Raw genomic sequence first — 27,530 nt, forward strand, 5'->3', positions numbered from 1 at the left:
GAAAAAAATTAGCTGATAGATTTGATCACTTTTCATGGTGGTCAGGTATGACTTTTATTTTCGTTTTAGCATTATACCCCGAATATTCTAGAAGCATCCACAGGCCTAAACAAACCAGCACGCTTGGGCAGCCTCTATGACAAAGCCCCAGCATCATTTCTCTTCATTTCACTCAGACCCATCCTCTGCAGCTACGCCCACGTGACCGAGACCCACAAAGGCTGAATGGAGACATCGGTTGTTCTCGTCCAGTCTGCTGTGGGTAAGACTAAAGAAAAGCTAACTGCATAGGGACAGTCCCGAAACCTATAACTTGGCTGCAATTTTCTCAGGACAGCCTTAACATTTTGATGCAGCCTTTACTTGTTTTTAAGAATGATGGCTTTTTGGGGGTGAGTCACCACTTCTATTTTGCCCTGTTACTTTCACAGAGACAAGACGAGGAGCCTGAAACAACTCTCCTAGAAACACTATTTTATGCCAGGATTGGAGATGCCAAAAATACTGGGCCCCTGGACAGGAAATTCTAGTTTCAGTATTAACAAAACAAGGACTCGTTTTTTTAATCTTATTTATTCTTGCCTTCAGAGCAGAGTGACAGTTTCATCCCCGTCTTTACACACATCTCAATTTGTAGGGTTTTTTTGTACTTATTTTACTTCCTTAATTGGATGCAAGTATGCAGCTGATGATTTATGGATCTCCCACTGTGCCAAGCATCACGTTAACTGTGCACAGCTGCTCGGCAGTGGTTTAACTTGGCAGATAGCATTAAACCTTTGAATGCTGTCATTTATTTGTGTATGCACACAATAGCCTCCTTGTGCAGGTTCCTCAAAAATTCTCGCAGGAATAAATCAGAGAGTGGTTCATTCTCCTGGAAAACTGTCAGGGTGTCTAGGATGAAGCGTGAGATAGCTCCCTGGCATTGAGAGCTTCCCCAGGGAGTCACAGAGACAGGCTAAAGTGGATCAGGGCTCACAGAGCGAGAGGTAGGGAGCTTGTAGTTGGGAGCTCCGGTTCCGATGGTCATGGGAAGAGCGTCGGGCATGTTGCTGCTGACAACACTCTCGCTTTTCTCTTGACACATCTCAGGGAAGCAGCTAGAAGGGGCGGGGGTGATCTAATACAAGTCGCGGCAGGCATAAATAACTCAAGACGCTCCCTCCGCTGACAACAACAGAAACCCTCTGGCATTCACAGTAGTTGACAACACTATCTTCAGCCTCAAAGGGCCCTGAGATTTGTCACTGTGGTCCTTTGTAGTCAAGTATGGTACTGTTGACACTGTGGTAATTTCTGTACGAAAGTGTGGCTGAAAATATCTGAGCGTGACAGATGGTACAGTCTTTCTGCAGAGAGCAGTGGAAAATCTTTTTTTGGTTTGTGTCGCTCGGCCTCCCAGGCCATCGTTTACCTTGTCACAGAGTCACTGTATGTCTGCTCTAGAAGGCCCTGCTATTCTGGTTACCACCTCTCGCTTCCAGCATCCCATGAATATCTCCCTTGCTTGAATGTCTCTCCTTTGGGATCGTATGAAGATCTTACCTGGCCCACTTATTGTCACCCATGCCTGTCCTGTGACTTGTGGGAGGGTCACTTTGTAGTGGGTACCTGTGCTCCCCAGTGGCTCTCTTTAATGATTTTATTTTTCTGCTTGAATGATTGGAGACTTTTCCACTGGAATGGCCAGAGGTAAGATGGATCCTCACCACTTCCGTTTTGCTTGTCCTTGAAAAGAGAAAAGCAGAGGTAATGCTTTGGAGTATGACTCTCTTGTAGGCGAACAGGTCAAGCATTATAACGCCTTTTGCCTTAAAAGCTGTTTCTAACTCTGAAGGAGAAGAGAAAGAAAGTCAAATGTTACCATAGCAGCTCATGTCCAAAAAGATACTTTTCAGGCTTAAAATCCTCAGAGGTCATCTCTGAACCCTAATAATGGGTGTCCCCAAGCCACTACAAACATTTCAGAGAGCTTTTCTTTTTTTTAATTTATAAAAGTTCATTAATTTATAAAAGTTTCCATTTCCGCCCCTCCTCCCAACACCCTCCTACTCCCCCCACTCCCTCTCCTCCTCCCTCTCCATCCCTAAGAGCAGTCAGAGTTTCCTGCCCTGTGGGAAGTTCAAGTTCCTCCCCCCTCCCTCCAGGTCCAGGAAGGTGAGCATCCAAACAGACTGGATCCCAAAAATCCAGTATATGCAGAGGAAACAAGTCCCAGTGTCATTGCCAATGGCTTTTCAGAAAGACTCCGGGCCAGCCACATTCAGAGAATCCGGCCGCATGCTGGCTCTTCAGGTGGCTCATTTGAGGCAGCGGCTGGATAGGGGCAGTGCACGAAGCTGTTAGCTCTCATAGAGAAAGCCAGCTGCTGTTTGGCAGTCGGTCACTGTCTTGGTCAGGGTTTCTGTTGCTGTGATGAAACACCGTGACCAAAAGCAGTCTGGAGAAGAAAGAGTCTATTTTGGTTTACAACTCTTTGGTCGCACCCCATCGCTGAGGCAAGGCAGGGCAAGAACTCAAGGCCGGGAGCAGGAGCTGAAGCAAAGGCTCTGGAGGAATCGCTGCTTCCTGACTTACTCACTCACGGCTTGCAGCAGGCCTACACAACTTCAAAAAATAAGTTCAGTTGAAAGCAAAAGTGAGCTTGACAGAACCAGTGCTGTTCTAGAAGAGACTTTCTTTCCCTTTTCCTTCCAGTACTGGAGATTGAACCTCGCACCTGTTGTATGTGAAGCAAGTGCTCCGTGTCTGAGCTGAAACCATATGTGCAGGGTGTCTGCCTGGTCTGTCTGCTCCAGAGGGTGCAGCAGAAGGCACCATCTTGGAAACAGTCTCTAGATCTGTTGGTATCTTGAACCGGATTTCCCAAGCCCCTAAATAATGAGAAATAAATTTCTGTACTCTATAAATGAATAATTTAAACTTAGTTATCTTTTGTAATAGCAGCACAAACAGTCTGAGTGACATTTAAACACATTATAGCATTTAAAGCTATAAACCATTTTCAGAGTATTAAAAGAAATTGAGGCTAATTTTTATTTCACATTATTTTTTAAGATTTCATATGTCTTTATTAATGATATATACTTGGATATATTCACAGGCAAGGATACATTAGCAGATTATCTCTGCCTGCAAATGTGAAATTTTTTAAAATACAAACTGGAAGTGTTTTATTTTTTTCCTAGTAGTTTTCTTTTTTTTCCTAATATTTTTATTACTTTATAAATAATATCATTCAAAATTTCCACTTCCTCCCCTCCTCTCATATCTCTCCCTTTCCCCCTCCCCCTCCAGTCCTAAGAGAGGGCAAAGTACTCTGCCCTGTGGGAAGTCCAAGGCCCTCCTCTCTCCACCCAGGCCTAGGAAGGTGAGCATCCAAATAGACTGGGATCCCAAAAAGCCAGTACATGCAGTAGAGACAAATCCCAGTGCCATTATCATTGGCTTCTCAGTCAGCTCCCATTGTCAGCCACATTCAGAGGGTCCAGTTCTATCCCATGCTTGTTCAGTCCTAGTCCAGCTGAATTTGGTGAGCTCCCATTAGATCAGGCACACTGTCTCAGTGGGTGGACCAACCCCTCGTAGTCCTGATTTCCTTGCTCATATTCTCCCTCCTTCTGCTCTTCAACTGGACCGTATTTTGAATGTGGTACATACAGAAAACTGCATTTCCCAATATAAGTGCCATCCTATGTTGCCTTAGCCTTTAAAACATTAAAAAGTCAGAAATATGGCTAATCTGTTAGCATGTAATTAAATGACCCAAAGGAAGAACAAAACCAGTTGAATTCAAGTCTTTTCTGTGAAGAATTTAGTCAAACTTAAGACAAGTGGTTTGCTGATAGTCAAAGATGACCTTAAACTTCTGATTCTCCTGTTTCTCCCCGAGTTCAGGGGTTGCAGGTTTGTACCATTATGTCCAGGTTATGTGGCACTGGGAATTAAACCGATGGGTTCATGAATACCAGGCAGGTGTTCTGTCAACTGTGTTAAATCCCTAATCCTGATAACTTTTAATTTAAGACTGGAGTTGGAATTCTGGGCTCTGCAGCTGTTTGTTTGTTATTCTTTGTCATATTGTCTTGTGTAATAGGCTTCTTGGCTTTGTTGTAAAAATGTGAAAATTAACACTTGTCATGAATCAAGGGACACTATAAATATTTCCTGGGTTTGCACAATGCTCAGGGCTGTAACATGAGGGGGCCTGCTTGTTGGGGTTTCTGTCTCTCCCAGTACCCCACAGCCGGCAAGTCCCAGAGAATCAATCACACAGAGATCTCTATAAGTTATAAAGCCGATTGGCCCATTAGGTCAGGCTACTTATTAGCTCTTATAACGTTTGTTACCCCATTATCCTTATCTACTTTAGCCACACAGCTCAGTACCTTTCTCAGCTGGGCAGGTTACATCCTGCCTCTTCGGTGGTCTGCGCAGGAGTGCCAGAGGGAGCTTCCTGCTTCCCAGAATATTCCTGTTCTCATTGCCCCGCCTCTACTTCCTGTCTGGTTGACCCACCTATACTTCCTGCCTGGTCAATCAGCGTTTTATTAAAATACATGATTGACAGAATACAGACAATTCTCCCACACCACAGGGCCTTGCATGCTCTTGGATGCTCAAGGGGCCTCCCATTCTCTTGGATATTCAGGAGCCTTGCATGCTCTTAGATGCTCAGGGGGCTCTCATGATATTGAATACTCAAGGGGCTCCCACGCTTTTGGATGCTCAGGGGGCTCCCATGTGCTTGGATGTCTAGAGCTTCCATAGTGAGGCCACTGGAATAACAGAGGAAACTTTGGAAGAAAGACTGCTGAGCAAGCCATTCCTAAATACTTGGAAGAGCCCAGGGCTGGCAGGAGTCTTAACTATATAGTAAAGGAGCACTGAAAAGATAATTTCACTAATTTTCCATGCACATCTTCATAAACACTTTATACTTGTTACAGAACATAGATCTGCAGCTTATGTTTCCGAGGGGAGCAAAGGACACTAAATAAATGGAGGATGTTTCATAGAACATCAAAGGAAAAATGAGCACTGTATTTTTCCAGCAGGAATGGAGTCACAGAAATCTCAAGATTGATTATTCTCTCTCTCTCTCTGGTAGTGATGTTTCATTTGTGTTTTAAGAAATAAATCTTGCTTGAAGATCAGAGAGTAAAACAGCCACACTGATCAGCCTTACAAACCAGACAGTGGTGACACACACCTTTAATCCCAGTAGCCACACTAGTTTGCCATAGAAACTGGGAAGTAGTGGTGCACGTCTTTAATCCCAGCCCTAGAGAGGAATATAAGAGAGGAGGAGACAACTCTCAGACACAGTCTCGTTCTGAGGATTCCTGGAGTCAATATCGCCATTTCTGACTGAAGTAGAGCTAAGAACAAGTGGCTGGCTGTTTTGCTTTTCTGACCTTTCTGTCTCTGGGTTTTTATTAATTATGTTCCTCTCTCTCTCTCTCTCTCTCTCTCTCTCTCTCTCTCTCTCTCTCTCATTTTGCATTGCTTTGTTTGCCCCATGGTCTTGCTATGTAGTATGTTGTCCAGGCTGATTTTAAATTCATTATGTGGTACATTCTACCCTCAAACCTCACATCAATCCTCCTTCCTCATTCTCCCAAATGCTGGAATTACATGGATGTGTGCCACTATTCCTGGCTCAAAATCATTTTTCACTGGAGAAGCCCCTTATTCATTGACTGCCCTGTGGTACGTAAGCCACGGGCCAGCAACACTCAGTCCAACACCAAATTATTCCTGAAAGTCTGGAGTTGTCCAGTGAGAGGTTCCTCAAGACGAAGAGTGAGTGTGGAAGGTTTAAAAAGCCATCTGTCATAAGAGAAGAAGGCAATGACAGTTCCGCAACAGACTGTCACCCACGAGATCATGTGTGGGCACGACACCTAAAATAGATACCTAGAACGGGAGGTTTGGGGTGTGTGGGGGCCAGTGGTAGAGAACTTGTCTAGCTGATGTGGGATTCTGAAGTTTAAGCCCCAACATGAAAGAAAAGACAAAAGAACAAGAGAGAAGTGATGGAGAGAGGGAGGGGGAGGGAGGGAAGCAGGCAAGAAAGAAGAAGAGAGGGAGGGAGAGAAAGCGAGAGGGAAGAAGAGAAGGTGGGAGGGGGAGTAGATGAGCCTTCAGAAAGTAGATATATTCACATCAGGCTGGAAAGTGTTGGCCAAACCACTTTGTCTGTGATGGTTAGTTTGTCCACTTGACCCAACCTAGACTCACCTAGGTAGAATCTTAGAGAGGGATTGCCTACACTGAGTTGACCTGTGAGCAAGTGTGGGAGACAGTTTTGATTGTCTTAGTTGATGTGGAAAGAGACTCAGTCTGAAGGTGGGGAGGACCATTCTCTTGTTTGGAGCCCTGAACTCTTGAGGAGTTGAGAAAGCATTTGTATACGCATTCTCTCTGCTCTCGACTGGGTGGGGTGTAACCAAGTGTCTCAAGCTCCAGTTGCCATACCTACCTTCCCCACAGATCACTTTCATGGGAACCTTTCTCCCCTAAGCTGTTTCTCAGGAGGGTATTTAATCACAGAAAGAGAATGAAACCAGGATACATGCCAAGCCTGGAAAGGCTTGAGGTCACATCAAAACAAGTGAAGGTCATTTCTTTTAGCTTTTTACCGATTCTTTGAGCACTTCACATTACGCATCCCAACCCCACTCATTTCCCCACATCCCCTCGTGGCTGCCCTTTGCCCTTGTCACCCCCTCCCTACTCCACTCAACAAAATTTAAAAGTAAAACTGAAAACAGAACAAACCAACAACAACAACAACAATAACAACATCTTGGCATGGAAACTGTAGGGTGGTCCAGTGAGTCCTGCAGCAAACCCTTTAGTCTGTATAACTTTACTTGTAAGTGTTTATAGCACTGAGAAATTGGTCTGGTCCCCATCCTCTGGCTTCTGTTACACCCTCAATACTTAGCCATCCTATTGCTGTCTTCTGTTATGGAGATCCTGTAGCTTTGGATTTGTAGGTTCATCCCCTTCACATCCTCCGACAGTTTATAGTTGAATTGGATGTTGGTGTGGGCTGTCTTGTCCTGGTTTTGGGCCCCGGTGGTAGCTGGGTTGGTGAGCCTGCCACCTTTCCCTCATCATCGCCTTCCAGGCAAGCTCTCCAGCACTTTTCTGTCTAGCTCACCCAATGTAGCAAGCAGACAGCAAGGAGCAAGGCCAGTTCTGTTCTCGCATCCTGAGTCCAGCTCACCTGCACTCCCACCACCAGGGTCAACACTACTGTCTTGTCCAAGCAAGGTGCAGGGCCCACTCTCTGGGTTGCTACGCTTGATAAGGTGGTCTTCAGATCGCTCCATCTGGGGAGGAGCAGGGCCAGCTTTTCTGGTGACGTTTGGTTTTATTCATACTAGCCACATCTCAAGTACTTAATAACTACATACAGTCAGTGACTACTGTATTAGACAGTGAGTCTTTAGTTGAGGTCTAGTCTGTTTGTTCCATGGATTATAGGTCCTTGATAAAGCTGTTACTGCTGATTTAGCCTGGTGCCTTGGGAGTTTGTACATGTTCTATTCACAACTGTTCATTCCACAGCATTGTTTCAGATGCCTGAGACTCAGTATTCACGACCATCACAAACAAACCCTCTACTTCCCAGGAGTTTATATCCTAGTGTCTACCACCGACAATAAATTAATAAGACTGTAGAATAACTGCTGCTTGTAAGCAATGATATGAAGAAAATAAAAGAGAAAACAGGCTCAACAGTTTGGAGCAGGCTGAATGAATTCTTGGCAAGACTAAGTTTGCCCTTGACCTTGCCGTGTTCACTCTGCTGGAATAAAGGCTCCGTTGTCAGCCCTGGAGGGCACAGATGGGGCCGAGGGTCCGTTCTGGAGATGGACTTAGCCACATGCTCATTTTCTTGGAGCACAATCCCTTCGTGGCTCTGTCTGGTATCAGTCACCAGTAGGGGCTTTTGCCAATGAAGAGAGACACATGGAGGAAAGGCTCCTGGTCCAAGAATTGGTAGCCATAACTTCTCATTCCTCATCAGTTACTCATCACCTCCAGACAAGCCCTCTTTGGCCTTTGCTTTCCTCTATGTCCCTGTGTTCCCTAAATCTCGCTGTTTTGTGGTTCTGTGTTCATATCAAAGAACCCCAATGGTTTCAGGCCCCAGGAAACGCCAATTATAATGAGTATTGAGAGTTTAGAAAGGACAGAGAGCAGAAATGAGCGGGCTAGCCTTGCCATGCGATACAGGAAGTATAAGGCTGGTATTCTGCCCAGCAGATCAATGACAACAGTAAAGAATAAATAAGGAAAACAACTGAGTTGGTGGTGGACAAAGAGTGGAGGCAGAATTAAATGAGCAAAGGGAGAAATGCTGATCTGAACAGCGGTCAAGGAACACACATGACCAGATTTTTTAAATTATTCAAAGTCAGGGAAGGGGGCTAATGGGAAGTGGACCTTCCAAATGATTCTGTAGGAATCTCAAACTGTTCTTCCACTTAGAATCATCCTATTTAGATTTCATCCAGACCCACAAAGCATCAAGTTGAAGTTGCATACAGAATGGAACAAACAGCACTTCATCTGTCCCTTGTTTCAAAATGTATTTTTAGTAACTCTTTGAGACTTTCCTGCAACGTATTTTGCTTTTTGTCTTTGTTTTTGTTTTCTTGAGACAGGGTTTCTCTGAGTAGCCCTGGCTGTCCCAGAACTCACTCTGTAGACCCGGCTGGCTTTGACCTCAGAGAGCTGGAATTAAAGGTGTGTGCCACCACTGCCTGGTTTCACATCGTGTGTTCTGGTTATATTTAGCCTGTCTTCATCCCCCTCACTCCCACCTCTACACCTCCCCCAAGTTCTGCCATCTTTAAAAGCAAAGCAAACAAACACCCAAGTGTGGTAGCACAGGCCTGTGATCCCAGTGGTTGAATTTATCTTATTTTTATGTGAATGAATGTTTTCCCTTCATGTAAGTTAAATGCACCACATACATGCCTGGTGCCCACTGGGGTCAGAAAAGGGTGTCAAACTCCCTCGAACTGGAGTTATGAAAGGTTGTGAGCCACCGTGTGAATGCTGGCAATCAAACCCAGTCTTCTACGGAATCAACAAATGCTGTAAACCACTGAGTAGCTCTCTAGCCCCCTCTTATTTCAATAGCCCACCAAGCCCAATTTGTGTTGCCCATATACTTCCGAGTGTGCGGCACTGGAATGTGGTCTGCCTTCCAAAAGTCATACCTTTAGAGAAGACAAACATTCTCGGCCAGCCGCTATAATTGTCAACTCTGCAGCTAGAGGAGGGACTCCTTGAGCTCATTCCCATTCCACGCCGAGATTTTTGTCTAGGCTTGCTCCTGGTCAAGTCCTGCGCATGCTATGACAGCCACTGTGAGCTCGTATTTGTAAATACCCTGTTGTGTCCAGAAAACTATTTTGATGTAATTGTCTACAATCCCTGGATCTGGTCTTTCTGCCCCTGCTTCCATGGTGGTCCCTAAGCCTTGAAGGGAGTGAGTATGAGATATATGTCCCATAGAGGGCTGAGAACGTTCCAATCTCTTATCTTCTACATGTTGCCCAGTTGAGGATCTCTGTGTTAATCAACATCCCCTGCAAAACCTTCTCTGAGGGTTGAGAAACGCACTAATCTATGGGTAAAGTGATGCCACCCCAGAATGGGGTAGGGGTGGGGGAGTGATGGCCAACCCATTCATTTCTTAATGCTACTTACTCATCACAAGGAGTAAAATAAACAGAGCCTCAGGATACAGTTACCCATATGCCATAGGGTAGGAAGTGTTAGCTTGATATCAGAAAAGTTGGCTAATAGATTCAGTTGGATGCATTACTAACTGTAGTGTCTCAATGAACAAACTGCCATCAGATTAAACACAAATTAGGGTCATGAAGAAACAGCACTAGAGTGGTCATTTCTTCTGTCAAGGTATTGTTTTCCAAATGTTAAAAAATTATGTGGGTGGTAAGGCCAAGGATGTGGCTCAGTGGTAGAATGATTGCCTAGTATGTATTGTGTGAGACCATATTCTTGATCCCCTAAAGGGAGGAAGTTAGCATATATTATTTGGTTTGGTCCTTATTTTTTATGAATGAATTCATTGATTGACCAGATCGCCTCACTCTGGAGTCAGTTTGGCCTTCAACTCACAAACCTTGTGAGGACAGTTTGATTGTTTTTTTTTTTTCTTAGATAGGGTTTCTCTGTGTAGCTCTGGCTGTCCTGAAACTCACTTTGTAGACCAGACTGGCCTTGAACTCACAGAAATCCACCTGCTTCTGCCTTCCGAGTGCTGGGAAAACACATAATAATGAGAGATTTTGAAGGTCTAAAAGAAGTGAAGTTAGACCTTGAAAAGATATTTGTACAGCAATATTCACAACAGCGTCACCCATAATAGCAACAGCGCTACTTTGCCTTCCTGTTCTGAATAACTTCCTCCCTCTACATTCCTGTATTAGTTCAAAAGCTGGTAGGAAGATTCAAGATCAGTGGCCATTGTATTATGTAACAAACCCTCAACATGCAAGAATCTAAAAAACATAATATTATGTAAAATTAGGATTTTAAATGAGCTTTAAAATGAAGACGAAGTTTGTGTAATTCCATTTGTATGTAGTCCTTAGTCAAATTCATAAAAAGCTGAATGGTCATTAAGGATCTGGGAGGAGTGGGATTCGTATTTATTGTTTAGTGGCTTAGAGTTTCAGTTTGGGAATATAAAGAGGTTCTGGATAATGGTGATGATTGTGCAATAATGAAAATTACTTAATGCCACCTATTTGTGTGTATTAAAAAGTGATTTGTATACACAAACTATGTGTGCAGTATCTACAGTGTACCTTTGGATCCATGTGGAAATTGTCTTCTCAGGTGTGAAAAAGCTTTCTTTTATTTGAAGACTTCTTTCCTTCCTTCCTTCCTTCCTTCCTTCCTTCCTTCCTTCCTTCCTTCCTTCCTTCCTCCCTGTCTCCCTGCTTTCTCTCTTTCTTTCTTTTACAGAGACAAGTTTTCTCTGTATAGCCCTGGTTGTCTGGGAACTTGCTTTGTAGACCAAACTGGCATCGAACTCAGAGATCCACCTGCCTCTGCCTCCCAAGTGCAGCGATTTAAGGTGTGCGCCACCATCGTCCAACCCTTATAACTATAAAAAAGAAAAATGATCAGTACCGGAAGTGACTCGGGTCTTCCTTAGACATTTGGTCAAGCTGAATGGAGGAAAGGAGTGGGAAAGAGGGCAGCGAGGAAGGGGCAGCACGCAGAGACAGACTTAGAGAGGAAAGGAAACTCCTGTGAAATTTTAGCATGCTTCCACTCGTGGGCAAATGAAACAAGTTTCTGTTTTTATTTGGTACATAAACTCGTTGTAAGCCAAGCTCTCAAAGGGGAAATTCCTAAGCAGCAGGGCTCGGTTTAGGAGTCATTTGTCAAATTAATCGTGATCTATTTTCTGGCCTCGAGTGCGTCAGCTGGGATATGTTACATTCCATCCTAGGAAGAGAACGCAAGTGAAAGATTCCTAGCAAACCATTGCTCAGTCTACAGAAGAGCAGAATGCTCCAGGCCTTTCCAGTATCATTCACTTGATTTTTCTTCCGTCTTCCAGCTGGGCAATGCTATCAAATGGAGGAGTCAGGATTGGGACATCATACAGAGTTTTAAAGCCAACACAGCCCTGGCATCCAGATTCCAGGACATGGCAATCCTAGGCTTGGTATGAGGGTGTCACTTAGGGAGAGTGGGGGAGGGGGATTGGTCCTGATAAATTTTGAAATAAACTTCAAGAAAGAGTCCAGGTATTTAACTCAGTCTCTCTTCTGAGCTAAACAAGTGGAATGTCTAACAGTGAAATTATAACATTTGGTTATGTAATGTTTAACAAAATAATGTACTGACTGTTACATTAAGCAGAAATGTCTACCGAACTATAATCAACTTAAACATGTTAACATTTTTAAAATGTGAAAACTTATAATCTGAAATTAGACATGCTCAGGGTAGTATGACTATAGATGAGGACTAATTATATAACTGAAGCACTATGTTTATTTACTTAATTTGAAGTAAAATATGGCAGTGTTCTATTTGAGACAACCAGGTCAATACAGCTACGTTGCCCACAAATGTCCATAGGAATAGAACGATTCAAGCTAAACTCATCTATCTACTTCCGAATGCATATCAGTCGTGCATTCTGCTCCTCCTACTCCAAATTTGGACTTGACATTGATGCAATGGGACCAGCTTTATCTATAGTTAAAACAAAAAAGCTGAGAGTTTTCTAGATTATTTGGGTATTTTAAAATATCTTATGGTATATATAACTAGCTAAAGCAACTTTTTTAAAAAAAACAAATAGTTTTATCCATTTGTATATTAATTTTTTCATGTCTTGGTTAAAATGTGCTTAACAGCCCACACCTCCACCCCAGGGTCTTGTTATGTAGCCAAGCATAGACTTGACCACACAGTTCTCTTGCCCCAACCTCCTGAGTCTTAGGATGATATGAATGTACCACACGTTGAAGTTTTGGAAACAGTCACTTAAAAAACATGCGTTCTCTCTTTTTAAAGAAACATTGATTTATTTTTAATTATTTTAAGTGTAGGGATGTTTTGCCTGCAAGTATATCTATTTATCATCTGCCTGCATGGTACCCTCAGAGGCCAGAAGAGGATGTTACTCCCTGTAACTGAAATTTCAGGTGGTGCTAAGAGCTCTGTGAGTGCTAGAAATTAAACCATGTCCTCTGAAAGGACAGTCAGTGCTCCTGACTACTGAGTCCTCTCTTCAGCCTATCATCACCATCATCATCATCATCATCATCATCATCACCATCACCATCATCACCATCACCATCATCATCATCATCATCATTACTGTCATGCATGGGAGGGTGCGAGTACCACAGTTTTTGTGTGGACATCAGAGGACAACTTGCTGGTAGCTCCATCCACCATGGGTATCATGGGAATTGAACCGTGTCAACAATCTTAATGGCGAGAGCCTTTATCCACTGAGTCATCTCTCTGGGTGGGAAAACAACATTTTCTTAGTGTCATAAAGAACCACACCATCTAGTTTCTTGACACTGGTCTAAGAATCTAGACATTTTATTTTATGCCACTAAAATGAATAGAATTCAACCTAAATAACTCCTCAATGCATTAGATTAAAACTGAACTAATTTACTTGAACGCTGAGCAAGTAAAGGGTAGAAAAACAATTAACCTCTGGCTTGCTGACTATTGCTTTTTGGGTTCTTGGAAGCATGGAGGGCACAAAAGCCTAAGTTCATTGACAAAAATCGTGCATCACCCAAGGCTGGGTTTTGTCTTGGCTTATTTTAAAACAATTTCCCCAAACAAGTTAGTAAAGGTGAAAACTAGAATATTTGCCTTTTTTCTCAGGATCCCTCCCAGATGGAGATAAATACCAGCCTCAGACTATATATATTAAAATGGTCCCTTGATATTTATATGTCTGTTAATCAACTTCAGGAAGACATTTGATAGCATCTGGAGGAAAGGACTTTGTGAAATAATGAGATTCTGTAGGTACCCAGAGAAAATCATAAGACTACTAGATAATGCCTCCAAAGATACCTTTGCATCAGACAAAGTCTGCGGAGAACTTAGTGATCAGTTTAAGACAATCATAGGAGTGGTATAGGGATACGTTCTCTCACCCCTACGCACCAGCTGCATCCGGGGCTGTCACTGACTACAGTGCCATTAGACAGGGCCACAGTTCCACTAGGAGGCTCGGGCTGCTAGGAACCTCTGCTTTGCTGTAACACGGGACCCAACTGTGTGCATCCATCTGCTACCGCCCTCTTTCAGGTAGGCATGATAGTTTTTCTCTACTCTTCTGCAGGGAAAAGTAGAAAATAAAGACGAAATGGGTGGGAATAGGAGAACAGGTCCTGTTGGTGCTGCCCCTTCCTGTTTCTTACACACACACACACACACACACACACACACACCTGCTCTGAGTTCTGTCTTTGTTTTCTGATATCACGGGAAAGCATCTAGGTTGTCTACTACTGTGAGCCGACACTATGACCACAGCAACTCTTAGAAAGGAAAGCATCTGATTGGGGTGGCTCACTTACAGTTCAGAGCTATAGTCCATTATTGTCATGGCAAGGACAAGACAGCACACCAAGTGGACACGGTGCTGGAGCTGAGAGTCCTTACGTCTTGATCCAAAGGCAACAGGCAGTGAACTGTCTCTGAGCCATACCTTGAGCATACAGGAGACCTCAAAGCCCATCCCCAAGGTGACACACTTCCTCCAACCAGGCCACGCCTCCTAATAGTCCATTCCCTTTGGGGGCCATTTTCTTCTAAACCACCACAGCATCCCAGTATGTGTTCACCAGGTAAAATAAGTTGTTACAAGAGAAGAAGGTATTTTAGTTAGTTGCTGGCACTCACCCCTGGCAAAAACAACTTGAGGAGTTTATTTTGGCTCCTAGTTGGAGGGGCAGATCATCAGAGGGGGAAAGGAATGACGGCAGGAGTGGCTGGTCATTACATCTGCAGTCAGGGAGCCCGGAAAAGCTGAATGTTGTCTGTTCAGAACTCCAGTCCTGAAACGGTAACACCTACACGTAAGGCGGTTCATTCCACCTTGTCCCTAGAGATGCGTTTCCGTGGACATTTGTTTGCAGTTGACAAGATTGAGTATCAACGACTTTTGCAGGTACAGAAACGTACAGTGGACATCTGTGATATGCAACAGTTCTTAATCAGACAGGATGATGTATATTATAAGAGGGGCTTATTCCACGCGTTTTGGAGTATTTTTTATAAGCAGCTGAAATCAGCTCACAGGAAGCTTGTGTTTCAGGCACATTGTTTTCTCAAGTAGTCTTATACCGGTGAGCACGTGACCATAATGCTTGTAAAAAGACAGATCATTCTCCCACGAAAGCAAATTAAATAATGGAGACCCAAATTAGATTTACCATTTTCTCCTTTAAATGTACTTTACAGGGACATTTATGTACTCACATGAGTTTTTGTTTTATAGAACATTAATGAAGCCAAATGACTTCTCCCTTTATTTATTTAATGTAGTTATAGTTTAATGTGGTTAGATCTCAATGAAATTATCTGAGTTAAGGATAAAGATTTTTTATTTTTAGGTTTTAGCATTGTAAGCGCTTCTACATTTGTCCTATTAGCAACAGAGTAGAGATATTTAGTAGTATTTAAATGTTATATTTGTTTACAATTGAATATCGAAACAACTAAAATTAATAAATCTCATGAAATATTGATGGATTTTAAAAAAAATCCTTTCTGAGCAATAGAAATTTAGAAACATTTTCCCACATGACCAAAGAGTAAGAATTAAAGTAAAATTAAAAAGTCTGGTTAGTTTTTAATCTTTAAAGTTTAAGTATTTAAGAAGAAAGGAAAAACCTAAAATGTCTTTTTTGTGTAACAAAAAACAAAACAAAACAAAAACCTCTCTGCTGCTGGGGCGATATAATACCGCAGCCTGTACACCAGGGGTTTTTAAAGGCCATTTTTCCTGGGTACTGAAATTAGAAATTTTTTGTGGACTAAGAAAAGTGGAATCACCCAGTGATTTATGAGAATAATTTCCAAGTCCTTTGAAGAATTAAAATCAGTCTATATAATAGCAAGCACATGGTATGTAAGTAATAAATACTGGATATAATTGGGAGTAAATAAGGCATTTTGGGACTGAAGGATAAAAAGAAATGTCTTCTTGTATTTTCTTGGCCTCTTCATTACCCTAAGCCTCCAGTGAGCCTCATACACAATTTGGATTATAGGAGACGCCACCTCATCCCTGGGCCCCGCCTCCTCTCAAACATCTATCTCTCCTCTACCACTTCTGTTTTCTTATTCAAATCATCATTTAGTTTGATTTTTTTTTTGTAAAAAATAACCATTTCGGGGTAGGAAAAACGCAGACAAACTAGTTGTGGATATAATTGCCTGGTCCATTTAGTTGAGCGCTCATTCTGGTGGCAGGTAAGCTTCTGCACAGCCGCACTAAGCCCTGAAGGGTGAAGAGTGGGAAGTGAGCCCGGGACACAAACAATGAAGGAGCACATGGACAACCACCTCCTTCCTCTCCTTGCTGGCTCCTCCCTCAGTGGAAGCACAAGCTTTCTACTGTTATTTTGTGATTTGGCTATTTAGTATGCTGTGGAAGAGTTTGTCTTTTAAAGAGGAGAGCAAAGAAAAGTAAAATTCTGTATCTAACACATGGCTAAACTGTAAACTAATTATACATGTAGTTTGTTATATATATTTTGCCTTTATTGTAAAAGTTTGCTTTTCCTTGATTATATTTTGTTATATTTGCTTTAGAAGCTTTTCTTTCTTTTTTCCTTTCTTCCCTCCCTCCCTCCCTCCCTCCCTCCCTCCCTCCCTCCCTCCCTCCCTTCTTTCTTTCTTTCTTTCTTTCTTTCTTTCTTTCTTTCTTTCTTTCTTTTTTCCTGAGGTAGTTTCTCCTCACAGGCTGCCTTCCAATTCTTCATGGAATAAGAAGAATTCTTCATGGCAATAACTTCAATGCTTGGTCTTCCTGCCTCTACTTTCTAAGAGCTAAGATTACAGGTGTCCAGTTTCACAAATGAGATTGCAGGTGTGGTAATGGCATGAGATCCAGGCACACTAGGTAAGCACTGTCTTCCCAGTCCTAGAAGCATTGTTTTAGGTGATGATTTGTAATACTTCAAGGCTGAACTTGATAAAACCGGAATTCCTTTAGTCATGTGTGTCAGTCACTCTACTGCAGAGAAACCGAAACTCTGTAGAAAGACCCACCCCCCAGTAGGAATTTTGCCCACGTTTTGGTTGTATATAGCTGAGAAGTTGCAAAATCCAGTCAGCAAGCCAGAGACCCTGCAGAGAAGATTGGCTCCACTTTGGAAGGTGGCTCCAGACTTGGGAAGAGCTGACTCTTGATTTCAGAGGCAAGACCACCCTGCTATTCCATCTTGAAAGCAATCAGGCTGGAGGCTTTACCACTTACAAAAGGGGGGGAACTCAGACCCCCAGATGACTACATGAGTTCCATCAATGTTAATATCATCCAGAAATACGCTAATCTACAAACTCAGAATAATGTTTGACCAAGTGTTGGAGCACCTTGTAGCCTATTCAAGATGACATACTAAAATTACCCACCAGAGGCTGGGAAGGTTCAACCAGCAAGTGCCTACCAAGCTAGAATGAGAAACTAAGTTCAGATTCCCAGTATCCTCAACATCTGGGCATGGGGATGTAGGATCTGTAACCCTAGTGCTGGGGAGACGAGAGTCAGCCAGGCTCATTGGCTAGCCGGCCTAGGTAAACTGATGTACTTCTGGGTCATTGAAAGACATTCTCTCAAAAAAATAATGTGGACAGCAATAGAGGAAGACACCACATATACACAAACACATGCACATATACTCGCAATCACATGAACACATACATACACACCACCTACACACACGCACACACATAACCATCGTTTCAGGCAAGAGTCATTTGTGAGCTGAAACAATTTTCAATAAAGTTCTATGCAAAGGCTTGTACTTCTGTCCGAAGTTCAGGTATTTGGTTGTAGCACACTTCAAGAGGTGCTGTAATTTGAATGTGCCTTCCAAACATTTATATGTTGTTGATCTCCAAAGTCACTCATTGATGCTTTTGTAGGCGGGACCTTTAGAAAATAATTAGGATTAGCTGAGGCCATCAGTGTGCACTGTTCCATTGTGGAATTAGTGAATTTATTTTCTATTTTTTCTTTTCCTTTCCTTTCCTTTCCTTTCCTTTCCTTTCCTTTCCTTTCCTTTCCTTTCCTTTCCTTTTCTTTCCTTTCTCCCTTTGTCCCTTCCTCCCTCCATTCTTTCCTTTTTTCTATTGTTTGTTTGATTTTTGAGACAGGGTCTCTCTGTGTAGCCCTGGGTGTCCTGGAACTCCCTCTGTAGAGCAGCCTGACCTTGAACTTAGCTGCCTGCCTCTGCCTCCCAATTGCTAGGATTCAAGGCATGTGCCACCACGTCTAGTAGATTTGCGGATTTCTAAATATCCCTGGGTTTTCTCACCAGGCTGTGTCTTCTTCCAGGTTCTGAGAGGGCCAAAGGTCTTTTCCTGATGCAGGACTCGTGAGCTTGCTCTTTCCAGCTTCTGAAGCTGCAGATCCCTTTTCTTTACAACTAGCCAGTGATATTCTATTTAGCAACATAAAATAGACAAAGACATAATTAGCCATTTTAAAGACAAATTAATTAGCAGTGCTATCTGTAAAAACTGCTTAAATAAAGAGCAATTTTAAAAAATACTAGCCAGCATTTAATTATTTCATTAGTTCATTTATCTAACCTAGATATGTTTTGCAAACCTCAGTGACTAACTATTAAATGCCAGGCTTTGGACCAGGCATGAAGCAGACACTGACCGACAAAACCCTTGCCAGTTGCCTGGCAAAGTAGGACAACCAGATAAATATAATAGAAATAAAACACTAATGTCTGGATGACCATGTACTTATCATACCTTTTACATTTATTGCGCCAATCTACAAATTAATAGTTCTCTATTATTTGTAGAAGGGTCATAATTTGGAAAATAAATTATGCTGCCACCAGATTATAAGCCACGTGAGAGAAGTTTCTGTAAGTTAGAGGGGACAAAGCTATGGTTCCGTTTCTATAGAGAGATGGTGCAGCGGTTAAGAGCACGGTCTGCGTTCCCAGACCACCAGGACTGCATTCCCAGAGCCCACATGGTGGCTCACATCTGTCTGTACCTCCAGTTCCATCTGACGGCTTCTCCTGTTCTCCATAGGAAACACATCCAAGTAGCGCAAAGACATACATGGAAACAGAACTCCCAGGGAGATATAATAAATCTTTTTATGGAAAAGACATTAAGATCAGAAATACTTTTGGATGGAGAAAAATGATTTACCCAGCAAAGGCCCCAAATCTCGGATTGATAGTGACCATCAAAGTTGGGGTGTGACATATGGGATGAGGAAGGAAGCTAAGTGGGCGTGAAAAAAAGTAGCTAAACAAACGTGCAAAGAGAGGGAGCTGATCAGAGAGTTCAGGACAACTGTAGATAAGCTGGCACGCCTGGGCATGGTACCAAACGGTTGGGAGAGGCAGCAAAGTCACTGGCTTTTGAAGCCACAGAATCCTGAATGTACCCTGCCCTGCAGGTGACAATGACATACAGCAGAGACGTGGCAGACAGTGGCTGAGATCTATTCTTAAAAACAAAAACCTGTCCATTAAAACTTCAGTGCCTGGTCATTTACTCATTTGGCCCAGCTTTTGAAAACTCAGGGAAATAGAATTATTGGTATCTGTATCCTCCACCACCACTTTGGTATTTTTTTTAATGGAATTTATGATCACTGAGAGTAGCAAGTCTTTCTCTGTCTCACCAGCCAGCTCCCAAATCATGACACAGAGACTTATTACTAGTTATTGAAGCTTGGTCAATAGCATCGCCAGAGTGTGCAAAAAGATTATTCTACAACAGTTGAGTTCCAGTTACTACAGTGGTTAAGCAGGTTGCACACTATTGTGATTGGTGATCAGGCCTGGTCAAATGTTTTCAGATTCTTAGTGGGGGGGTTTTATTCAAAACATTGAAATAAGCACACACAGGTATACAAAGTAGGAAGAAAATTGTTCAAAGCCAAGCAATACTGAAGGTCAGAATATGTTGCAAGAAAGCTGGAAATATTCAAAGCCTTGACTGCTGTCTGGGGCTTCCTTCTACGGGGTTTAAGAGCAGGTAGAGTTTGGTGCTAAAGAATGCAGTGTGAATCGTTCTCTATGTTGACTGATGAGCTTCAGTTAGGTAGGCCTTCACTCACTGCTCATGGTTCTTGCCATGATACATTTGATTTTAATGACATGCACACCAAATTATACGTGGGAATAATATTATGAACAAGAGATTCTCCCTTAAAAGTTCACTTGGGAACACAGTTTTGCCTTATTGTTCTGTTCCCCAAACCAGCTAAGGCCGGATCATTTTTCCTGCTTTCATATACGGCCATAACTTGGGTATGATTGAATAGAACCTATCTCAGACTGAGAGTCTCTACAGAAAAACTTACTCCATAGTTAGAGTAAGGTGTGTGAGTAGCTTGGTGAAGGTAGGGGTCTTAAGTTGCTAACATACTGCTAAGTGTGTTGTTCAGAGAAGGGTGTAAGTGTGCAGAGCATGCAGGTGAGAGCCCTAACTGTCAAGTACATTAGTAGAAGGGCTATGTCTGTGCACAGCCAATACCAAGTGGAGTTCCAGGTTATTAAACTACTCCCTATGCTTTCCTGCCTGGGGAAGGTGTAGTTAACATTATCTATGATTGTACAAGGTATTATGAGTTACTTTTATAATTTGAATATGCTTAATTGAACGGCAATGTATTTTCTGTTGACTGTATATTTATACACTAATTACTAATATACTAATACACTAATATTAATGTACTAATACACTAATATACTAATGAATAATTAGTGTATTCATACACTAATGAAATGGAAAGGGCCATAAGTATCATTATTCTAGCCAAATAGAATGCAAATCTTCTTTCCTTATCAGAAAAGTGTGTTAATTTAAATGTTAATTAGCCACCAGTTCATCTATCTATCTATCTATCTATCTATCTATCTATCTATTTAGAGACAGTATTTCTTGTAGCTCTGGCTGGCTTCAAATTCACTATGCAGCTTAAGCTTGAACTCCTGCCGTCACCTCCCAAGTACTGGGATTATGTGCTGTGATGCCTACCTAGCTGTTAGTCACCACTTTTTGGGATTGTGGCAAATCCAGATTCTTCAGAAGAGGTCTTGTGTAAGTTGAATAGAAAGTAGTCAGATATCTCTTCTAAAAACCATTTAAGGAAGAAGATGGATCTTAAGGTTTTTTTATTATTATTTTATGTGCAATGATGTTTTGCCATGGGTGTTGGGTCCCCTAGAACTGGAGTTACAGACAGTTGTGAACTACCATGTGGGTGTTGGGAATTGAACCCAGGTCCTCTGGGAGAATTGTCAATGCTCTTAACTGCTGAGCCATCTCTCCATCCCCAGAAGTAGATGATTTTTAGAATGGAACTTTAAAAGTGGAAAAGGTACACAAACTGCAAACACTGTAGGAAAAGGATGTGCATACTTTTGAAAAGATCCTTCACAAACCATGTACATTCTTGAAATTATTAACTTAATTCACTGCATGATACAATGCATGATGCAATGGTTATCATTCAGCTGAGTTGCCTTGCTTTCCCACTGTAGTTACCTATGTCGTATGATGTCACCGTCAGTGGCACACAGATGGCTAGATCAGTTCCACGTGCCAGGCAGAACTTCCATTCATTACCGTGTTCATTTCACTAATATATTTCATCCTGCTTTGGAAGGACTATTGCAAATCTAAGGCATTTTTTAGAAAAAAGTTCTGCTTTTGAGAAAAGAAAGATCACAAATATATATATATATATATATATATATATATATATATATATATACACTCAAGAGAAGAAAGCAAGTAAGAGAAATCCTGTGTAACAAGTGTTAATATTTGGAAATATTTCTGCCTCCTACTTTCTTCCCCTCTTCTTTCTCTCTCTTCTTCTTTTTTCTTTTAATTAAACTAAGGAATTCGCTGCCTACTGAATCAAAGCAGGGCTGTGAAAAGGCAGAGAAAGGAAGAGTGTCCTCCATGATGTGACAAAGCCTTCAGGCATCAAGAAAAGTTCTCTGGCACAAACTGAGGTTCCACCTGGGCATGTGTCCCTCCCTTACACCCATTCTTTCAAGAAACATTTGAAAATGTGGGGGGTGGGGTAGGGGGAAAAGGTGTGTGTTACCTCCAACTAGGAAGTATTATCCCGTTATTTAAAAATAGCCAGGAGTGGCAATCCTGAATAACAAGGAAGCCAAACTCCAAGTGTGAAAATCACCCCTGTTAAAAACTCTCAGGGGTGTGGGGGAAGTTATAGAAGAAATAAAATTTTTGAACACCGTGGGAATGTAAAATGCACTGGTGTTGTGAAAAACAGCTAGCAATGGAACAGAAATCTACTCCAGGCTTTATCGCCTCCACTTCTTATATAGTCCAATTGGAAACAAAGATTGGGACAGAGCCTGTTTTTGTTGAAGCATCATTCACAACTATCAGAAGTTGTGAACAACCCAAATGTCTGTCATGGGATGAATGGCTTCACAAATCAGGGTGTACTTACACTAATAAAATATTGTCCAGGCTGAAATCGGACATACGCTTCAAAAATGGGTGAGTCTTGACCATATTACATTAAGTGAAATGAGCCAGAAAAAAAAAAAAAAAAAGACAAATGCCGTGTAGTTCCACTTCCGCGAAGCACCTACAAGAGTCAAATTCACAGAGATAGAACGCAAGACGGCAGCTTGCCAGGGCCCAGCAGCGAAGACGGGGGCTGAGGGTAAGCATGTGTTTAAGGGATGTTTAGTTTCAGTTTGTGGAAAAGACAAGATTCTGAGGATGGATGGTTGTACAATGTTGTGAATACACTTAATATCTCTCGAAATGTACATTTAAAATGGTTAAAATGAGACTGGGGATGTTGGTAGAGAGCTTTGCCCAGTGTGAGCAAATCCGTAGCACCAGCAACTGCAGAACCCTAGCATGGTGGCCCACACCTGAAATCCCAGCACGTAAGAGGTGGAGGGGGAGTGCCAAGTTCAAGTTCAGGGTCATCCACAAGGCCAACCTTTTTGCTTTATCTGTTTCTTTCTTTGTTTGTTTGTTTCAGACAAGGTAGCCCTATCTGTATGTAGCCCTGGCTGTCCTAGTTGCTCTGTAGGCCAGGTTGGCTTCAGATTCACGGAGATCCACCTGCCTCTGCCTCCCGAGTGTTGGGATTAAAGGTGTGCGCCACCATGGTCCTGCTATGTTTTTTTTTTTCAGTTAAAACGGAAATTTTTATTATGTGTTTTTTTCTGCAGTTAAAAAAAAAGATCACTGGTGAAGAACATCTAACATTAAATGGAAATCTTTTCTGCCATGGATGCCAAAAAAAGGACTCACTCGCCTAGAGGCAACCATGAGAGAAAAACAGTAATGGGCTCCTGAGTAAGAATTCTAAATCTCCTTAAAGAATAAGCAAGAAAATCTTTACAGGTTTAAAATAGAGGCAACCTGGGCCTTACTCCTGTGATAAAACCTCAAGGTTGTTCAATTCTGTTCTATTCTATTCTATTTTTGTCTGAATGGTGAAGAATAAAGCTGTGTGTTATGACATGAACATTCAAGTATTAGTACCACAAACCAGCTACTCTTCAGTAGTTAGAAAATTATTGTGTACCCTAAAATGTAAGGAATCTGCAGAAAGCATTCATAGGGATTAAGCGGCAGCCAGCAAAGCTGCAGGGGATGCCACAGAATTGAATCTGTGACTAGTGATAGTTTAGATTAGTAAGCCATGCAGCGCACTCAGACAGAAGCAGGTGAAACCTCTAACGCCTTATTCTCTGCAAGCTGCTGCCAGAAATCTCACTTGCATGAGAATGTGCATCATTAGAGACTTCTAAGGAACATCAGTATAAGATACTTCTTTGTGGATTCTTTATTTTACCTGGACAAGATGGAATTGGCTGCTCAGTCTTTGAGAAGTTGCTATTGGCAGCACTGTACAATTTTACTGTACCTTTTCATTGTGTCCAAATGAAACAATGAATAAAATATGGAAGCTAGGGAAAGCGCCTTCTTAGCCAAACTCCCCTCAGAAACTAGGGGAAGCGCCTTCTTAGCCAAGCTCTCCTTAGCAAGAAATGTTCAGTATTTGTTACTCCTTATCTTGTGTCTCATTCTCCCGAATACAGAAACCTTCAGCAGGCTTTCTTGCACCACCAGACCCCAAATCATGACAAGGAGACTTATTGCTAATTATGAATTCTTGGCCTTAGGTTTGTTTCTAACTAGGTTTTTTTTTAAACTAAAATTAACCCATTTCTGTTAATCGACACGCTGCCCCGAGGCTCCTTTACCCCATCTATATGCTGTCCGTCCTGCTTTCCTGCTTTTCTGCTTCCTCCAAGTCTGTCTGTCTGTCTCTTGGTGGGCTAGCTGACTCCCCTTTTCTCCTCGCCTGCCAGCCCTGCCTATCCCTTTTCTGTCTAGGTATTGTCCATTTAGCTTTTTATTAGACCAATCAGGTGCCTTAGGCAGGCAAGGTGAAACAAATACAATATATCCTTACATAGTTAAACAAATGCGGCATAAATAAATTCAACACAATTTTTACATTGGTAAACAATTATTCGGCAACACAAACAAAAGCAACACATCTTTCCCTAGTTAAACAAACATTCTATTCCCCAACAGAAATACTGTTGCTGTCAGCTGCTGAGTGGTTAGTTGCTTAGAAGACAAGTATGTTCTGGATTTTCAACTTCTTGTGAAAGTGTGACTTAGGGCTTAGAAATGTGGGCAGGGAAAGCTGGGTGAGGTGTCACATGCCTTTAATCCAAGCACTTAGGAGACATAGGCAGGTGGATCTCTATAAATTTATGGCCAGCATGGTCTACATAGGGTTCCAGGACAGCCAGGACTACGTAGAGACTTTGTCTCAAAAGTAAAGAGAGAGAGAGAGAAAAGAAAGAAGAAAGGGAGGGAGAAAAGGAGGAAGGGAGGAGTTGGGGAAGTATCCACTGCATGAAACATAGGAAAATTTCCTTCCGTTTGTCCTGTTAGATTGATGCTTTTCTACTTCCCACTCCTGTCGTTCCCAAAGTGCATTGGAGTAGGGCTTAATCAATATAGTACATGCCTTATGGAGAGCGGGGACAGCTCAGACTGTCATAGGCAACCAGTCTTCACCGTAGGTGAGTATCTTCTGCTGGGGTGAAGCACAGAAAGTGAGCCGAAAGAATTATTAAACTACTGGCATGGAACCTTTGCAGCACACGGCCTTACGCTTGCTTTCCTTAGAAGAATAATGCTGAACCATATTGAGTTTTAATTGGATTTGACTTGCACAAACACTTGGATTTTAGTGTCTAAAATGTAAGCTAACTGGGAAAACATAATTCCTACTTAATATAGTTTTCATCTGCCGATACCAATGTAATATGATTATGTCCATGCTGGTTACAAGTTCTAACCCGAATCTCATTGAATCAGAGGTTCCCATGCATCTCACCTCTTCCTTTATTCTCATTTTTTCTAGAGATAAATGTTCCCTTGGATATTCAGGCAAATCCTTGTAATCCTGGGAATGTGGTCCTTAAGTAAGTAACCCCTTGTTGGGAAAAAAATAATACCAGCCCTGGTCTTCATCACATTTCTGTACAGTGCTAAGCCCAAGCTTGGGTGGTTTCCAGTTTTCTGGTGTCTGGAGACTTCCTCTACCCATACGACTTCTGAATGTTCTTATGTTCCTCATATTTCTGCTGTGGCTGACCTCACGGTATTCTCTCTCTCTCTCTCTCTCTCTCTCTCTCTCTCTCTCTCTCTCTCTCTCTCCTCCCTAAAAGGTATGTGCTGTGCAGCTTCAGTAATGCTGGCTTTTAAGTGAGACCACAGTATGAAATAATAAATGAGATTTTAAACAATGTTTGAAGTGGGTGTGAGCCATGCTGTACACTTCAAGACTGATATTCCTGCAGAAGCAATGGCGGAAGATGGCGAAAGGCAAATGAGTCACAGATGAGGGTGAAACAAAAACAAATGAAGTCAAGAAAGCGAACAGACACAGATTTTAGACATGATTTTCTATTCCTAATTAGGAATGATACCACCATGCTTGCTTACTGGGATGTATGCTCATATCTTCTGACCTGCTTTGAAAAAGAAACAAAGAAGTTACTTCAAGAAAGCCACATCCCAGCTGCAGTGTAAGGCACAGTTACCCCACACTAAGAGTTGACTAGCCATCCAACCTACAGTACAGCTTGCCTTCTTGACACAGTGACTGCGTCCTTCATCTCTTCTTGTTGCACGTGGATTCATTTTTACAACATTCTTCCTCCAGTTATGAACTTAGCATGCAGTACTTATAAAATAATAGAATGGATAAGGGACCCATTAATGCCCAAATCATCAGTCAAGGTAGACTGCTAACCAGAATGTTTCTCTCTCTCTCTCTCTCTCTCTCTCTCTCTCTCTCTCTCTCTCTCTCTCACACACACACACACACACACACACACACAGCTACATTCACATATATGCTACACACACATAGCGCACTACAACTATTCAAGTAGGAAATTAAAAGTTGCTTTAAATTTTAAAGCAGACATTTGTTTGTTTTTTAGCATTAAATCATATATAATCCTGAAGAAATTTTAGAAATTGGGATATAGTTCTTTGATAAAATCTTGGGGTCGAGGATATTTCAGTGGTCGGTCATGTACCTGGCATGTATGAGGCCTTGGATTCAGCTTCCAGCACAGCATAATAATGTTGATGATAATAATCAAAAGTATAGTTTTATATTTTAAAGAATTCAGTAAAGGAACTCATTTTAGAGAGCTGGAAATTTTTATGGCATCAAATTATCACCCCATCAATGACCAACAAATTGACAAGGTCTTGCTTGTCTTATGGAGTGCCCTAATTTTGGTCTTTTTTTGCATTATGTTTCATTTTGTTTTTACAAAAAGCTAATATCAGGGGCTAGAGAAATGGCTCAGTGCTGAAGAGCACTGACGGCTCTTTCAGAGGTCCTGAGTTCAATTCCCAGGAACCACAGAGTGGTTCACAACCAACTGTAATGGGATCTTATTCCTTCGTCTGATATGCACAAAGAAAGGTCACTCAGACACATAAAACAATTAAATATATAAAATAAAACTGTAGGTCCTATCTTAAAAAGAAAAGAAATATAAAATAAAAGCTAACAACAAGCATTTCCTGATTATACAAGCAATTAATATTAACTTTTGTTTATTTTGGTATTGTGTTTTAAATACAATTTATCTCCCTTCCCTTTTCGGCACTCCAAACCCTTCCATCTACCCCTCTATGCCCTCCTTCAAATTCATGGCTTCTCTTTTCTTGCCAGTGAAGGTGGGTGTGGATGCTTTCATCTTAATTCAAGGATAACGTTTGACATCTCTGGTAGTGGAGCCACCAGTACCATGTGCTCCTAATATGACCTACTATGAAGCGGAGAGCTTCACTATAAGGCACTCTTCAGAATATGAAAACTGGACCCAGTGTGTCTTCAGACAAATAGAGTATATAAGGACAAGCATATTAAACCACAGTGAAGGAAAAATAAAAAGTATATACAAATATATATATACACATGCATAGTATAACAGTAGATGAAAAAAGAGGGCATGAATTTGAAGGAGGGATGGGAGGGGTATTTAGGAGGGCTTAGAGCAGGGAGGGGAGGGAAAAATGTATTAAAATACAATCTCGGGGCTGGAGAGATGGCTCAGTGGTTAAGAGCATTGCCTGCTCTTCCAAAGGTCCTGAGTTCAAATCCCAGCAACCACATGGTGGCTCACAAC

General features: G+C 41.9%; 1 long non-coding RNA gene across 2 annotated transcripts in view; it reads right to left on the reverse strand.

Annotated features, from left to right (window-relative positions):
• Positions 1 to 554: 554 nt before the first annotated feature.
• LOC148118312 (uncharacterized) overlaps positions 555 to 27,530 on the reverse strand; it is a 37,738-nt gene continuing 10,762 nt past the window's right edge. Inside the window, exons 1-3 of one of the 2 annotated variants that reach the window (XR_015736137.1) lie at positions 18,815 to 19,159; positions 18,111 to 18,236; positions 555 to 1,731 (exon numbers count right to left, since the gene is read on the reverse strand). This is a non-coding gene — a long non-coding RNA (uncharacterized LOC148118312). Of the gene's footprint in view, positions 1,732 to 18,110; positions 18,237 to 18,814; positions 19,160 to 27,530 lie in introns of those variants that run through there. The other variant, XR_014998536.2, reaches the window with a different exon arrangement.

This window comes from Myodes glareolus, chromosome 23, assembly GCF_982192425.1.
Source record: "Myodes glareolus chromosome 23, mMyoGla1.1, whole genome shotgun sequence".
In the NCBI taxonomy this organism is placed as follows: domain Eukaryota; kingdom Metazoa; phylum Chordata; class Mammalia; order Rodentia; family Cricetidae; genus Myodes; species Myodes glareolus.